General features: G+C 32.2%; 1 protein-coding gene across 7 annotated transcripts in view; it reads left to right on the top strand.

Moving 5' to 3' along the window:
- Positions 1 to 16,859, top strand: part of LOC105233133 (GTPase-activating protein CdGAPr) — a 188,304-nt gene that overhangs the window by 96,117 nt on the left and 75,328 nt on the right. The window contains exon 1 of one of the 7 annotated variants that reach the window (XM_011215106.4): positions 11,977 to 12,776. The exons of the other annotated variants lie outside the window; for them this stretch is intronic. The gene's annotated coding sequence lies outside the window, so the exon portion shown is untranslated. Of the gene's footprint in view, positions 1 to 11,976; positions 12,777 to 16,859 lie in introns of those variants that run through there. 7 annotated transcript variants of the gene reach the window in all.

The raw sequence follows: 16,859 nt of genomic DNA on the forward strand, positions 1-16,859 counted from the left end.
TAAAATAGAAAAAAGTCACAAGGAGCCAAATCTGGCGAATACGGTGGTTGAGCGGTGACTCAGGTTTTGTGTTTGACTAAAAGGTCAGTCATAATCTTGCTAGGGTCTGACGGCGCACAACTACAGCGAGAAATTCATTAATTGCCTGCCGATAAATCCGGAAGTAACGACATGGACGTCTGAAAACGGTATTCCTTTTTGCCCACTTGATCCTAGGGAACGAGTTAATGACAGACCGAACCATGGTAATGAAAGAAAATGATTAGCATCATCCTGATTTCTGTCTGTTTTTGACGTGGGGTTTTCAGTATTGGCTCATTTTTGAAGCAACATTCGTTAGATTGTTGGTTTGTTTTGATGTTATATTCATAAACTTACGTCTCGCCATCAGTAATTGCATTGACAGATTTCGTACCCAAAATATGAAAGAGAGGTTGCGTTCGCGTTGGCGGTTGAAATTGAAGTGTTGCTTTTGATGTGCCGGTGATGCCACTCAGATGAGAATTAATTCAAATATTTACTGAAATGAGTTGAGCCGATTCAAAAAAGATCGTGAGATCCTCTGCTATCTTCCTGATGCCAACATCTTAAAGAATTCTTTAACTTGTTCTTTGTTGCATTTCTGCAACATTTTCAAAGGTTTTCTTAAATAATCATTTTTAAAGCTCTATGTGAATATTTTCGAATTTCTAGCCAGAGGTTTTTTACTATCCGTAGTAAGTATATTTCCAAATCTTTCTGTAAATCCATTGAGTTTACGAAATATGTTATACGATGCTACAGTTGGTTCAGCACACGAAGAAATTTGTCTTCACATCTTCGAATAAATTGTCTTTGAGAGACACGAATCATCCAGATTTTGTTCAGCTAATCAAACAAAAAAGTATTATACAAACCAAAAGTATTGATCTAGGTTAGGCTAGGTAAAAAGGTCGATCCAAAAATAGATCAAATTTATTGAGGCGGCTGATATCGAAACCGGCTATTTTGCCAAGATTGTCAAAGATATGATGCTTTAACCGTAGTCTTGCAAAAGTTAGACATTGAAAGGGAAAGTACCTTGGCCTCATCCATACACTCCATCTTTATCCATACAGATTTGGCAGTTAGCCTCATTTCAGCCTTACCGCATGCACGGCTATTAGTCAATGACCCAGTGTTCATACAGAACACCTACGATCGCGGCACCTTAATGGGGTCATACTAGGCGAAAAGTATATCGTATTCGCACTGGAGCTAGATGTGGACCATCGCCTGCTAAGTTCACTCGTGCAGAGGACCAGCTAAGAGTGCAAGTGCAATGGAGACCCAACTCTTTCCCGATTCTACTTATGTAGTTCTATGTTCTACCTGGTCTCATCGGCTTTGCAGTTTTTTTCGATTTCGTTATGACCAGACATCCTAATAAATTTGATAATAAAGTAGATAATAGTGGCTCATCGACGAATTTTTTCTAGTACTTATTAATCCAGTGTTTAATACTTCACTGATTGGAACTTTGATGCTTAAAAAACATAAATATTAGAGAGAAACCCGTTTTAAAGAATTAATAGTATTTTTTGCACTCAGTCTTCTAACGGAATTACGGTACTTGTTAAGAAGACTCAATTTTGAATTTAAAGACCATTTGTAATGAGTTCTATTGTATCGAGATACTAAGTCCAGGTTTTTGGAATTAATATTTTAAATTATTTTATATTTTTTATTAAAAAAATTGCAACTGTACCCAAAAATTTTCGGGATCCCGAAATATGTCTATGACAATCGCGATAATATTTATTTATAATAAAAACGCCCATTTTAAGTTACAAGTGAAAATTTCGGGATCCCGAAAAACAAAAGCAGTTCTTGTTGATATTTATACCAAAAACACCCAATGTATGCAACACATTTTCGTCAATTTCCATAATGATGTTATGACTTGACTTCGCTTAAACGGAATGTTGACAGACTAGACCGGCTGTTGGTTAGTCGCGCATTTAGCCTCGAGCGTTTTGGCTAGCTGCCAAATATTTACAAAATATTTCTGGCCTTATGCCGCGTGTATTTCAATATTTATCAACTTGTTGTTGTTGTACGCGTTTTCGCATTCAAATTTCAAGACAATTTATTACAGCCAAATGCGTACAAAAACAAAATGTTGTTGCGAGTGAAATTTCGCTGAGTTTGCAATAGTTTGTGCGTGCTTGTATGTGTGTGTGTTATATTTACAATAGGTCTGTATGCATACAATTTTTGGCTAATAAAAATTTTATTCTCTTTTGTTATTTCATTCTTTGCATATTTTGTTATTATTATGACTTTTATTTGTTGCTCCACTTGGCTGCTGCATTTTGTGCATTGTTGTTTTTGTTTTCCGCCTTTTTGAAGTTGTGCAAGTGTTTTGCCAGTGCATTTTGCCTGCTATACATGAAATTGTTTGTCTGTGTTCCAGAACTGGGTCAATTTATGGGATTTCTGCGAAGGCGTTATACTTATAATTGCAAAAATATTTATGTGATTTAATAAGTTGCAGTGGGTGTTTCGCAAATGACATTTATTATGAGATATTTTACTGGCAGAATTTTTATGTCTTGGAAGCTGATTTTTATTACTCATTAAAGGAGTGTATTTTCTTAAAAATTAATAAATTACAGTTTTTAAATATTTTAAAACATTTTATATGATATTTTATAAAAATTATTTCGGAAATAAAAAAAAAATAATAATTTTATTTTTGCGTGATAATTTATTTGACTAAAAATTGTTTCAAAATTTTTTATAATAACTATTAAGTAATTTAAAATCTTTTGTTAATAAAATGTTTAAGAAACTTTAAATTATACGTTAAAATTTCATAATACAAATAATTTGATATATTTTTACACATTTGTATATACATACATATGTACATTAGTTTTGTCGCAGAAATTTTTAAAGTTTGAAAAGTGAACTTTCTGACTATGAGATGGTTATTTTTGAGAAATGAAAATTAGTTGGTGAAATTTTAGTTTCAATGAAAATACGAAAATGCCTATGTTAAATGTATTGGAACCTAAAAAAAAACATTTGAGGGGGTAGAGTTGAAAAAAAATTTCAAAAAAAATTTTTGAAGCACTCTACTGTACATACATACATATGTACACATATTTTTGAAGGTTGTTAAATTTTATGGTAAAATTTTTTTAAATATTTGTGCAACTTTTATAAAAAATATATATATGGTTTTTCTTCTTTAAAATTAATATTTTTTATTATTATAGTTCTTGTAATCTAAATAATATTTAAAATTTTTATATAATTTCTGCAAATTACAAAACAATTAAAATTTTTTTTTTAAGTTTTTATAATAATATTTTTGTCTTTAGTTATAAATCTTATAAATTAAAAAAACAACATAGACGTAATGTGATGGGTTTCTAAATTTATAGAATTTTTATAATAAAATAAGTTTTAAAACCGTTTTTAAATTGGTTACACATTTTTTTGTGCAATAATTTTTTAATATATTTCTTTCAATTAACAAAATTAAATTTGTATTTAATTTACCTATTTTTAATTTTATAAATTTTTTTATTTTAATAATTCTTTCAATTAAAAAATTAAATTTTTATTTAATTTACCTATTTTAAATTGTATAAAAAAACTTTTTTCTTAAAATTATAATTATATTTTTATTTGTTTTGTATAATAATTTTTCAATACTACTTCTTTATGGGAGTGGAGTATTTGTTTTAAAATGGAAAAAAATTAAAACTTTTTAATTTTTATAATTCTTTTACAAAAAAAAATTACATATTTAATAATTATAATTTAGTTTTCCAAAAAAACATTTTTAAATTTGCCTTAAAATAATGTTGTTAGTTTTTTTTCTGCAATTGCGAGTTACAAGTTTATAAAATTTATAATAAAAATAATTTTTTTAAAGTGTTAAAATGTTTATAATTTTATAAATTTGTGATAAACATTTTTTCAAAATGTGTGTGCAATTTTTCGCATAACATTTTTTACAAAATAAATTTTCATAATTTGTATTTAAAAAAATATTAATAATAAAAAATATTAGTAATAAAAAAATAACAATATAAATAATTTTGGAAAAATTATTAATTTGAAGATCTAAATCTGTTTTTAATATGTAGCTAAGACAATTTATTCCTCAGTATACAAAAAGAAATGTTCAGCTCTGGCGACTAACACATTTTACCTTAACCTAAATGTAATTTTCAGCTTACCTTCACCTAAATATAAGTTTTCCATTTCGAAATATACATATAGTAGGTACATATATAGATATGTACGTCGATGTATATACTATATATTTATGAACCTTGCCACTCTTATAAGTATGAAATACTCTTTTTAGTCTCGGTACATGCCGTTTTATGACTCTTTAGTTTGTTTATAAACAAATTTGTGGGGGGAAATTTCAATTATTGCAAATTAGCTTTCCTGAGGTGAAAATATATTTACATATCTATCAGCGCTAACAAAAACTTCTTACTTATTATTATTAATGCGCCATTATACGTTAATTTTATCATAATGTTACAAAATAATAACTAATGTAAATGCTATTTGTAGCATTTAAATACTATATTAAAGAGCTTTAGTGAAGTAATTGACATTTCTAGATTTCCTAAACAACATTTGGTATGATCAACTCTCTTTCACTCTTCCCTCTACTTGTATAACCACTTTCTTCAGCAAATAGAACTTACGAAAAAGTTGTCTATACTCAGTGTGAAGTCAAAAATTATTGAATTAACTTAGACTGTACTAACTGTACTTGTACCAAGCCCGCTGGGATCGATCAAAGGAGAGATCAATAGGCAATTCAACAAATTGCAAATAACAGGTGGAAAAACATTACAAAATGCGTCATAACTAAACAATTATGGGAAACATGTGACAGGATAAGAACCAATGACTTATTAAATAGGTCAAGAAAAAGTATTTACAGTGTAACAGCTACTCGTACCACAACAGGGCACTGGCCATTTGGGGAACACGCATCCAAAATGGGTTTGCCCTACAACGACATCTGCCGTGGCTGCGGAGTAGCAGGGAGCAAGGAAACAATCTTCCACTTTCTCTGCGAATGCCCAGCTCTAGCACATATCCGACACAAAACACTTGGAATCCATCAAGCACCAAACCTTGAATGGATTTCCACTAAAAGCATATCGGACATAAGTAGTTTCATCGAAACCTCAAAATGCTTTGGGAGAGAAAGTGAAACGTAATAGCAGATACAGGAGGTTCTACGAACAGTGTATCAAAATGGCACAACAAGTGCTAATTGAGCCCGATAGGGCTGCACTCCTACCTACTTACCTAACTGAACTTGATTAAGACTATCGGCGGGGAAGTTTTCTGGAAATTATTATAATATTTATTATTACTAGAAAACGGATAAAATAAGGAACGTCTTCATATCACAAAAATTATCTTTCACTAATAGGAGGAAAATGACTATACTTCTCTCTTTGAACTTTTTTTCTGATTTTATTGACAATTTAAGCTTTAACTTAACGAGTATCACGCTTATTAAGGTGGTACAATTGTTTTAACGTGATTTATTTAAGCTACATAGAAATAGGTACATATATAACTTATAGTTCAAAAAATCAATTTATGATGCATATAAGGCGACAAGAATTAACATTTCTCATGACTCTTTGGTTGGTTGAATCTTGTATATCTTTACCAATACATTTTTATGAATATGGCATGGTGGTCTGAGAACAGTCCTGGTTCTATAGAATTGATCAGCATAGTGTTTTAATGACAGCCGCATTAAGGTAGCATTACTTTTGAGATTTCTGAAGTGCAGTCTCATTAAAAAAAATACTCATTCCAAAAGCAGCGTTACTGGCTCACAAATCATTGAAACTAAATAATCTTCATATTCATTGAATTGCGCTACATCTTGGCTAGTGTTAGTATTATCGCTGAAAAACTTGCAAAGAAACTGATGAGCTTGTAAAGAGTTCTCGTCACCCCATTATAGGACTAAGGTCGGCTGAGAGTTTGCTGCCACTTTGAGTGATTGCTAGTAAACTATAATATTTCTTCTAGCTCGGACTGCATCTTATGTCGTTTAGGGAGCTTTTTAACCTCAGCCGCATATTCAGCAATCTTGCCAGCCGTAACTGTCGAAGTTGTCTGAACTGTTAAGTGTAATTATTTCACCACTTTTACGAGGTTAAGATTAACACAGCTTGCCTCTTGTACCAAGAGCTATTCAGGAGAACTAGCTGGAATCGATATCAATTTCATTTACAGATTTACGATAGCCTTGAAACTCTTCACTGTATTATGAAGATTTGAATCGTATTCTGAAGTTGTTAGTAGCACAAAACACTTTGTTTTAATTTTTGAAGTGGGTTCTTCCTCAATACATATAGCACGAAATCGTGACCTCTTAAGACATGTGATGTTGATTAATGAATACAAGTACTGCCGATTTCAATATTCAAGTTAAACTTTCACGAACTAATTGTGCAGCCTTTACGATCAACTCTTTGAAACAAGTCCCCTAGTCCGGATGGCACTACACCAGCGCAATTGCAGCGGTCCAGCAAGCCATCGTACAACTGGCTAGTAGCCACTTATGCAAACTTCATATTATACGGACATACTCCTGGGGCTTGGGGACAGGTTAGGGTTACGTTCATTTCTAAGACCGTCGAGATCTCGCATGTTGCGGCCAAGAATTTCAGATCCAACAGTACGCCCTTATTCCTATTTGAAAGGCCAGAGAGGCTGATTGCTCTGCTCTTAAAGGAACTTTCTCAAAGGAATTGGTTTTCAAGGACGCATGATGCCTTTCTGCAAAGAGAGGTATTCAATGACATACTGATGGCATCGGTTGTTAGAGCTTGGCTTGCAGTTCCAGGACTTACCATCTATTTGACCATACATTCATCTATACCTCTCTGTCTACAAGGGTTAGATTCCTGAGGCCGGGCAGGGACGTACGTCTCGTAAACGTGGCGATAATCGTCTCCGAGGGGTTGATATTCAGCTCAACCCCACTGCACCATCATTTAGCCAGGTTCAAACTCCTTTGTACTATCGTCAAGGACCGAAATTGGATATCGAAGGTAGACGACCGCCTCAACTATCGATATTTTTTTTTCGAAAATTACTTTGAAACGTATGGAACTTAAGCATATGTACTATGTATTTAATTTTAGAAAATATTCGCAACGACTGCCAGCCCACATGAAATTCCAACAGAAATGCATATTTACACATTACAACAACAATGCATATTTGTTGTGCTGTCATTTCGCTTTTACAGCTCATTTAATTTGACTGCGATAATTTTGTCTACCGCCGATTTGCTTGGCCAATTTCGTGTACCGTTCATCATATCAACAAATTTCCAGTTATTTAATTTCGCTGTTGTTGTTGTTTCCGTCTACATTTTGGTTAACAAGATTTCGTTATTAGCTTAATGTTAGGTTTTGTGTGTTACTTCTTTTGTTGTTGTTATTAATATTTCACTTTTATTATTACCTATTATATTACTACATACATATATTTATATGAATCTGTGTATGTATGTATGTGTGTGTCTATAAACCTTTTTTTTGGTTGTACCCAGCCGGCGCGTCAAACTTTCGCTCTTCATTGACCCACTTTTGTATTTTAGCTACCAAATTTTGATATTTGTTTGTTGTTGTTGTAGGTTTTACATACACTTTTTTTCGTCGGTTATCATTTAACTGTAATTTTCTGATTTGCTCGGCTGCTCGCTTTGCATACATTGTTGTTTTTCGGTTGTTTTTGTTACTACTATTTTATTTATTTGTTGTTCTTGTTGTTGTTGTCTATCTACCTTTCAGATTTTTATAGCGGTTCTGCTGTGGCGTTTACATGAAAATTAAAAAGAAAACACGATTTCGACGCTCTTGTACTTCTCTAACATGCATTACATGGGTACTCACACATACACCTACAACGGTTATGGGTATTTATGCGCGTCGCGTTGTGCCGTTGATTCTGCGTTGATTTACTTTTAATGGTCTTAATCCGCCAAAATAGGCTTTCTTTTCATAACTGCTATACAATATGCACATTAGTATGTGTGTGTATAAAGGTGTATACATGAGTATATGTGTGTGTGTGAAGCGCGTCAATTCACTTTTCAGTTTGTCAGCTGCAGCTACAGAAAGTTTTTAATATCTCCAACCACGTGCTTGTGCTGAAAACGTTTTCGTTTTTCCTCAATTTTCACCAAATTTTTTTTTTTATTCAAAAAATATCTAAGTTTACTTTTAAGAAATAAAGATGATTCTTTATATTTATTTTTTTTTTCCTCCATCGATTTTACTCCACCAAAATTGCCGTCATCGAAATAAAGTGCGATTAATCAATTAAGGAACCCAGCGGCCTACTATAGTAAAACACACACAAAAATCGTTTTTGTTTCTATTCAATATTGTTCCCTCCAACTTTTCGATACCATTTTTGTAGAAAAATTTATACCTTGCTTCAAAATAGGCTTTAGTGTTAGGGATCACCTCTTCATTCGAAGGAATTTCCTCCCCAGCGAGCATTCTTCTGAGATCTGAGAGCAGGAAATAGTCGCTGAGAGTCCGATCTGGAGAATACGGTGTGTGCGGAAGCAATGCGAATCCCAATTCCTGGCTTTTTTGTATCGTTTTCACTGACTTGTGACAAGATGCAGTGTCCTGGTTAAACAGCATTTTCTTTTTCTGCAAATGTGGCTGTTTTTCGGCGATTTCGTTCTTCAAATGGTCCAATAATGCTATTTAATAGTCGCTATTGATGCTCCTTCCTTTCTAAAGCTAGTCAATAAAAGTTATTCCATGTGTAGCCCAAATTATAGACGCCACAACCTTGTCGGCTGTTGCGTTTTTTCCACGCTTTGGTTCATGTAGTTCGGTTCGCTCGGATGATTGTCGATTAGACTTCGGAGAGTGAAATGATGGAGCCATGTTTCATCCGATGTCAAATATCGACACAAAAGCTCTGGTTTATTACGCTTGAATACCTCCAAAAATTGCTCCGGATTATGAACTCAACTGTTTTTCGTCGAAAGATATCTCGCGTGCCACCCACTTTGCATAGAGGTTTCTCATATCCAAACATTCGGTAATGATATGGTATACAATTTCAGGTAGAGTGCCTGCTTCCTCGAATAACATCACTTTATGGTCATCTAAATTATTTTTTGAAGTTTTGAGGAATGTAAAACTGATGGTTCAACTAGAGAATGCTTTGTGGCGCAACTCAATGAAAATTATGATATGAAAAATTTGCCAGCATGGGGTATCGCATTGCTTCTGGATGCAGTGTATTCTGCGGATTTGATTTCTAAAATGTTTTCCGCTTCTCAGATTGCAAGATAGACTTAAAACAAATGGGTTTATTAGAGCTAAGCTTCTGGAGATTGCACTGTTAAAACAATGACACCGTCTCCGAACATCATTTATAGGTGGATGGGTGTGAGGTGCTTTGAGATAATGAAAAAATGGCGGTCACGATATTAAAATAATGGTTTTTAAGGGAACTTAACAGATCGTCGAGACAATCTATGGAATGCGTTCTAGTCCCGACGCAAATCGACACAAAGTTTTAGAATCAGAGCTAATAAAAAAGAAAGAGTAAAGTGAGATTCCAAATTCTACCAAATATTTTTGTACTTTCACCCATAAAAAATCGTGATCAAGATTGTCATTTGTAAACCAACTCCCCCGGACTAGCGGGAATCCCTTTTCAGCCAACATAAACTTCTTTCCTCACACACTCTTGTTGCGAAAACAAGAGAAGTCACCGAGATGACTAATATTTACTTACCTTGTATCTTCAACATCTGTAGTCTATATATCAATCGAAGTAAACGCAAAAGCAAATTCAGCGCGATGCAACATTATCGAAGCAATCAACAACTTTAACAGTTACCGCAGCACGAACACGAACGTGAAGACGACTAACGAAAACAAACAGTAGAAACTGCAAGCAATAATAAATATTTTACTGAAACAAAACGCAACGATAACAATAACAATTTGTCGTCGTCGTCAGCGATGGACGGACTAGAACAGGGATGTTGAGATAAATTGTGATGTGTTGACGGCAAGCGATTTTCTCTTTTGTCAATGCGTTTTCGTTTTATTACTCTTATTTTGTGCAAGCAGAGAGCTCACATAGGTTGTGGGAGCGAATAGTTGGGAGAGCGGTAAAGCGTTTGCGTGAGTACTGTTGGTCGTCGCACGCGTGAATCAGAAAATATTATGTGCTCCACAAATGAAATTATATTTTTGTTTTATTTTTTTTGTTTTTTTTTTTTTGTTTTTTTTTTTTTTTTTAAATGTGTAGCAGAAAAATCACCAGAATCTGAATCGTGTGGCGGTCGTAGCGGCGGCACAGTGTCGATGATGTTTATATGCGTTGATGGCGTTGACGATGGGGCTATTGTGACGCGGACGCGCCACGCCGCCCTGTTAAATCTAAAAAAAAAGAAATGAATTTGCTGGTTCTTGTTGTTGGTTAAGTTCACGCCGCACGTAAACGCTATTAATTTTTTTTGTACTAAGCATCGGCGACGCCTAAAATGTGTGGGGAAATGTGAAATGATAAAAATTGATTGAAATGCGAAATTTTGAACTGCTGAAAATAAATTTCTAAAAACTTAGTTGGAGATAAAAAATATGTATGTCCATATATACATACATACATATATTTGTAAAAATAGCTGAAAACAGAAGCCAGGGGCTAATACAAAAAATTGTAGAAAATGCTAAAAATAAATAAATAAAGAGAAAAATAATAAAAACTTTATAAATATATAAATTGTGATAAATATGAATAAAAAATAAGCAATATTTATATCCATAATTTTATTGAATTAATTTCCATATGCTCCTGAACAAAAAGTTTTTTGTATACAAATTCAGACAGGTGACAAGGCTTCTTCAAAAATACATATGTATATGTACGTATTTGCATACATAATTTGTTTATAATTTTTTCAAAAACTGTTTATCTTATAATTTTTTAAATTACAAATTTGAAACAGGTGCCACATTTTCAAACTTTTATTTTTAACATTTAAAACAGGTGGCAACCTTTTCCAAAAAATATCTTCGCTTATACGTTTTTAAACCTTTTCATTTTCTTGTATTGTAATAATTTTTAATAGCATAAATTTTATTAAATAATTTGAAACATGTGGCAACATTTTTGTAAACATATTTTTAACTTTTTTTGTTTTGTTTTTAGAACTCTTCAGTTTGATGATTGTATTAATTTTTAATCTTATTCATTTAATTAAATTATTTGGAACAGGTGACAACATTTTTCGAAACATAGCTTTTCGTTTTTAAAACTTTAAGGTTTGATGATTGTCATAATTTTTTAATTATACAAATTTTTATTAATTTTTTTGAAACAGTGGCAACATTTTTCGAAACATATTTTTAACTTTTCGTTTTTAATTTGAAAAAGGTGGCAACATTAGCTAATATTCTTTTCATGTTTTTTGTGTTTAAATATTTTTTTTTTTTGATTTACGCTTTTATTAAATTAAAAATTTTAAAGAGCCGCCAAACTTAATTAAAAACATATTTTTTTGACTAAAACCAAATAAACTTATTTTTTAAATTTATTTTTGTGTGTAAATAGAAATAAGGAAATAATAACCTAACTTAAATAATTAAAACTAAATTAATTTAGTAAAAAGCCAACAAAAATAATCATTATATGTGTTTTTGCAAAAATCTTAAAATGAATTTTTAAAAATAACTTTTCAAGATTACAAAAAGTCTAATGGAAAACTAACTAAATTTATACAAGTATAATTATTTAAAGTTTTTTGTTTATGTAAATCAATGTAAGAAAATATAACCTAACTTAAAATATTAAAAAATAAATAAATAATTATTTTTTTCTTGTATTATTATGTTTCTCCTAAACATTCTCTCTCAAAATAATCTCTTAAATGCGCTCACACATATTTCCCCCAAAATTAAAGCTCTGTCTGCTTAACTGCATGTTAAATTCTCTCTCTACTTACTTTACTTGCGCTCTCCTTGTTGTCGGGCTTGTGCTTTGGGGGGCTTTGTTGGGCGTCCATTGCTGTCGCATACATTAGTTGCGCTTTTGATTCGCTTCGTTGTGGTGCTCCAGCTTGTTGGTCGCGCATCAATACGATTTACACCGCTCATACGATTAAGACGCCACGAGTAGACGGTCTGAACGCGCAGTGCTTCTCCATAACGCGGTGTTCGGTGCTGCTTTTTTTCTCGTCTCGCATCTAACGACGTGTTGTTGTGCTTGTGAAAGTATAAAAATTTAATTCGATTAAGTTTTAGCGATTTCTACGAGCAAAAAGTGAAAAGTGCCTGCATTTAGTGTAAGTACAATAACAACTACAGTGTTTCTGCTTACAAAATCGTAGGACGCGTCAAGTGTTTTATTTTCCAAACCACCGAAACAGGTTCCGTAACATGTGTTTGTGTGTAAATAAAAATAAGAAGAAATCAATTAAAACGAAATGAAACCAAACTACTAAATGTTTATCAAAAGCAAAGAAGCAATATAATTTTAAAAGTGCGCCACATATGCCGGCCATATGTTGAAAAGTTTCGATTTTTTTCGAAGTGCTTGCAGCTTTTAGAATTATAAAATTTGTCGCCGAAAAGCCAACAGCTGTGGCGCCTGTGACTGCCGTCTGTTTTCACCATAAAAGAAATATTGCTGCTTTTTGCAGTACACGGAATAAAAAAATTCAATTGATGTGCAGTGAATTATTGCAAGAGGTCAGTGTCAAAGTTTATTTACAAATTAAAAATTAAATATGAAATAAATAAAAAAACCTTTAAAAAATCCCATTATTCATATATACACAAATATTCTATGAATAACTTATTTTTAAGTCTTTCAGTGTCAAAGTTTATTTAGAAACCAAAAAAATAAATACTTTGTCTTATTCCTTTAAAAAATCCCTTTATTTATATTTCCTTAAATATTCCGTGAATAATTTATTTTTAAAAGCCGTTTTTTATTTGATTTTACTCTCACCCTTGATAACCTCGTGCACTTATTCAACTCCGCCAGCAATTAAAATATTGTAATTAAGCTCATTTTCAAATATAGTGCCGTTATTTAAATACTTTTGTGACGAAAAAATATGTAAAAATAAAATAAAATATCAGTGGTCGTAAATATGTATTTATGTCTAGTTGGCTGTCTCCAAAGCAACAACTACAAAATAGCAACTCCATAATATTTTTAATGCATATTAAGGTGGTAGAAGCTGCTGGCTTCTACAAATATTTTCAAATTTGTTATGTAAACAAAACTACTTACAGACGTAACTTATCAAATTTGACATTTGTCAATCAAAGTTTGACATTTATAGTGCAATAATATAAACATTATATTGTATAATAATAGCTGTTGAATAATATTTCGAAATATTCCCAATAAGTACATACGTAAATGAATCGTGTTAGTTTTTTTTATATTTTTTTTTTTTCAATTAAAATATTCCAAATAATATGTGAGTATTGAATTTAATTTTATTAAATAAATAAAAAAAAATTTGTGAATTTACAGCGTTTAATAAAGTTTAATAATCGGTGATTAATGCTGAATAATTTTCGACTCTTTGTGTCCAGTCTCCATTCGTACTACTCGTACAAGCGAATTTCAGGCAGATTGCTGAAAAAAGTGCCTGGCGGTTAGACGGGTTTTCGTCTTAAAATTATTACAAATCCAAAAAAAAATATTTACATATTACTGTAGATTAATACAAGTAATGATCGAAAGATTAGTAAAAAATTTGATTTTTCAAAAAATGGTGTCTTTTCAAAGAAAGGTGATTTTTGTGAAAAAATTTTGACTTTAGAATGGTTTAAAATCGAAATTATTATAAAAAATCTTCTAATACCATTACCTGACAAATATGGTATATAGTATCTAAGAGGTCTATTAGGTTTTTTGAAATTATCAAGTGCACCTTCATCTTTTCGGAGAAATTTTTCTCACTGACTCTGAAAACAACGATTCAAAAAACGCGTTTGAAATTTTGGGAATTCATTACACTAACTTAAAATAATCCTACAAATATGCTGAAATCTCAGAAACTATTGGCGGATCAATTTCAAATGTTCGGACAATCTTTTCAAATATATTAAAATTCGATACAGTTATAAGCTAAAACAGAACAATTTTTGGAAATTCACAAGTGGATATAGCCCCTTAAAGGTACCCGCATTTTGTCATACCTCCTTTCGCTCACTCCTTTCATCCAATTATAAAAGTGTTAAAGTGATACCACCTCATAACAAAAACAAAATCATATAAAATCTTATCATTTTAGTTTATCAAATAACCAAAATTGGATCATTATTCCAGGTGTTCAAAATTATTTTTTATCAGTTTTGAGATTCAGTTCAGATTTTTACTGCGACCTAAGATCTATTGTGCTCTCAACCAAACTCCCACTCACAAACCCATATAAAGTTTCAATTCCATAATATTAAATTATTAAATATTCACAAATTTTTTGAATTTTTATTAACTAACTGTGAATAAAAAAGCATGTAAAGAACAAATAAGTTAAATACTGACGCTTCGATTGTCCAATGACTAAGTCGCTATAATTAAGTGAATGTTTGCTTTGACGACCGTTGTGGATAGACTAGAATTGTTGAAGTTTATTTATTAGTTGACAAAGTCATTCAGGAACAGCCCTCTCGCTAATCACACACTTTGTGCATAAAATAATAATTATTTTACAGTAAAATGTGATGAAGAATCGCAGCAATTTGTTGTGAGAATTTTACTTGGAGGAAAGGTTGTCACGAGCATTAAATTAAATCCTTGATCACGCGCTGCTAAGTGCCCAAAAATATAAAATATCACACTAAACTGCGCTAGATACCAAGCAATTGAAGGCTAAACTACGGGAAAAGTGGGAGCTAAAAGTTTATAGGAAAATTAGTACAGCTCATGCGGGGTCGCTTTGTGTATGCATTTAAAAGAAAAATATACAATTGGGAGACAATAGAAAACCTGGAAATATAAGTTTAAATTAAGAATTCCGTTAGTCGTTAAAACTTGCATGTATTATTATGTTTAGGTTGGAAGTTCACTGTCTCATTGTCGAAGTAGTCTATCATCCAAATTGTGCAAGCCAAGCCCACTGTATTATAGTTGCTGATATACTAAGCCGGTTACTATAACAAGATTTTGCTTTGCGAATGGCTACTTGAAACGCAGCTAATGGCTATGATTTTACATTTTTGAGAAGCACTGATTAAAGTAAAGTAGGATCCATTTCGAAATTCCTTATTTTTTTTAAGAAAAACATAGAAACTTCAAATTTAATGGATAATGTTTATTATCATTCGAAAGAACATTCATTGGCATTTATTTTCTGAAGATTATCTCTGTCGAATGTTGGTCGCGGCTACATCTCAGATGGTACATCCGTTGAGTTCATTTTTCGCTGACTGGTTCAATCATTTCGTCGATGTCGCTTGAGAAGATCGAGCGACTTTAGTTCTTTCACAAGTATATTTCGACGTCGTTCTATATGTCAGTTCGAGTTGATGCGAACGGCGCCGAATCGATTTTTCCCGGCCTTCGTTGTCAATTCGGTCAATTATTATCGAATAATCAATGCTGGGTCTCAAGATGGGTAATGGTGTTTCGAATAATACGCTCAGTAGTCCGATTATGTTGACCATAAATTGAGCGAAGCATATTCTTTACAGAACGCGAATTTTCGTAATAAAGTTGAATGATTTGTAAACGTTCAGGCGTATGTTTTTCCACGATGAAATCCCAAATAATACTGAACAAAAATAACATGACAGCTTGACGCGACTGACGGGAGATCAAAAAAAGCTATTGAAAAAAGTACCTTTACTTGGATCACCGGTGTGGAACCCCGAAATTTTGTGATATTTATAGTATTCAATTTCCAGCGCCAATTCCTGTCGGTATTAAAAGTGTTTTTTTTTTAATTGGTCAAATCTTGGTGACGAATCGAACACTCAACTGGCATAAATCGCAATTGCCAGCTTATTTTGAGATAAGAGTAGAATGACTGCCGTTTAGACCACGTTAATACAATATGGACTTCAGATGTGTAGCTTTGTGGTTATGTAATCAGTAAATTTTTACGAAAGTGCGGATCTTAAGCATTGGGACTAGAGAAATGCCGAAAACGATCTTAGTAAGGTAAGGTAAGGTAATAAAAGAAAAACTGCATGGAAGCTGTAATAACCTTAACAGGTGTATTTCTCATATTATAAAAGAAAGATATTAAAAGTATAATAATATTTTGTATGGTAGCTATGTTATACAGTGTTCCGATTTGAACAACAGATTTCGAGATTTTAGAGACATACCTAAAGCGACTAAGTTCGTCATGCAGATCATTTATATATATTTTTATAAGGTCTCAGTCCTTTCGTGTTGGCATTTAAAAATTTAGTGGGGAAACTTAATATATCCTGTTCATGCTATTAAAATCATTTATTTTATTTAACAAAATTTTATAGATAAATAAAAAGTGAACCACCATAATGTGCATTTCACTACAATACTACATATTTACTTACAAAACATAAATTACTAGAGATATGAATACATTCACCTATGGCGTGCAAATTATGTGGCGCGAGCTCGTTAAATAACCTTTTGCCGCTCACTCAATCAAATGCCGCTACATACGTACATACATATGAATGAATGTACATATTGTACATTAGATTGCATATTTAAATACACAAATATAGTGCCATGTGTGTATGAGTGCTTGTATGCAAATTTATTTTATTCAGTGATTTATGAACTTTCCACAGTTCGAACTGGTTAGTTTCGAGGGG

Source organism: Bactrocera dorsalis, chromosome 1 (assembly GCF_023373825.1).
Source record: "Bactrocera dorsalis isolate Fly_Bdor chromosome 1, ASM2337382v1, whole genome shotgun sequence".
In the NCBI taxonomy this organism is placed as follows: domain Eukaryota; kingdom Metazoa; phylum Arthropoda; class Insecta; order Diptera; family Tephritidae; genus Bactrocera; species Bactrocera dorsalis.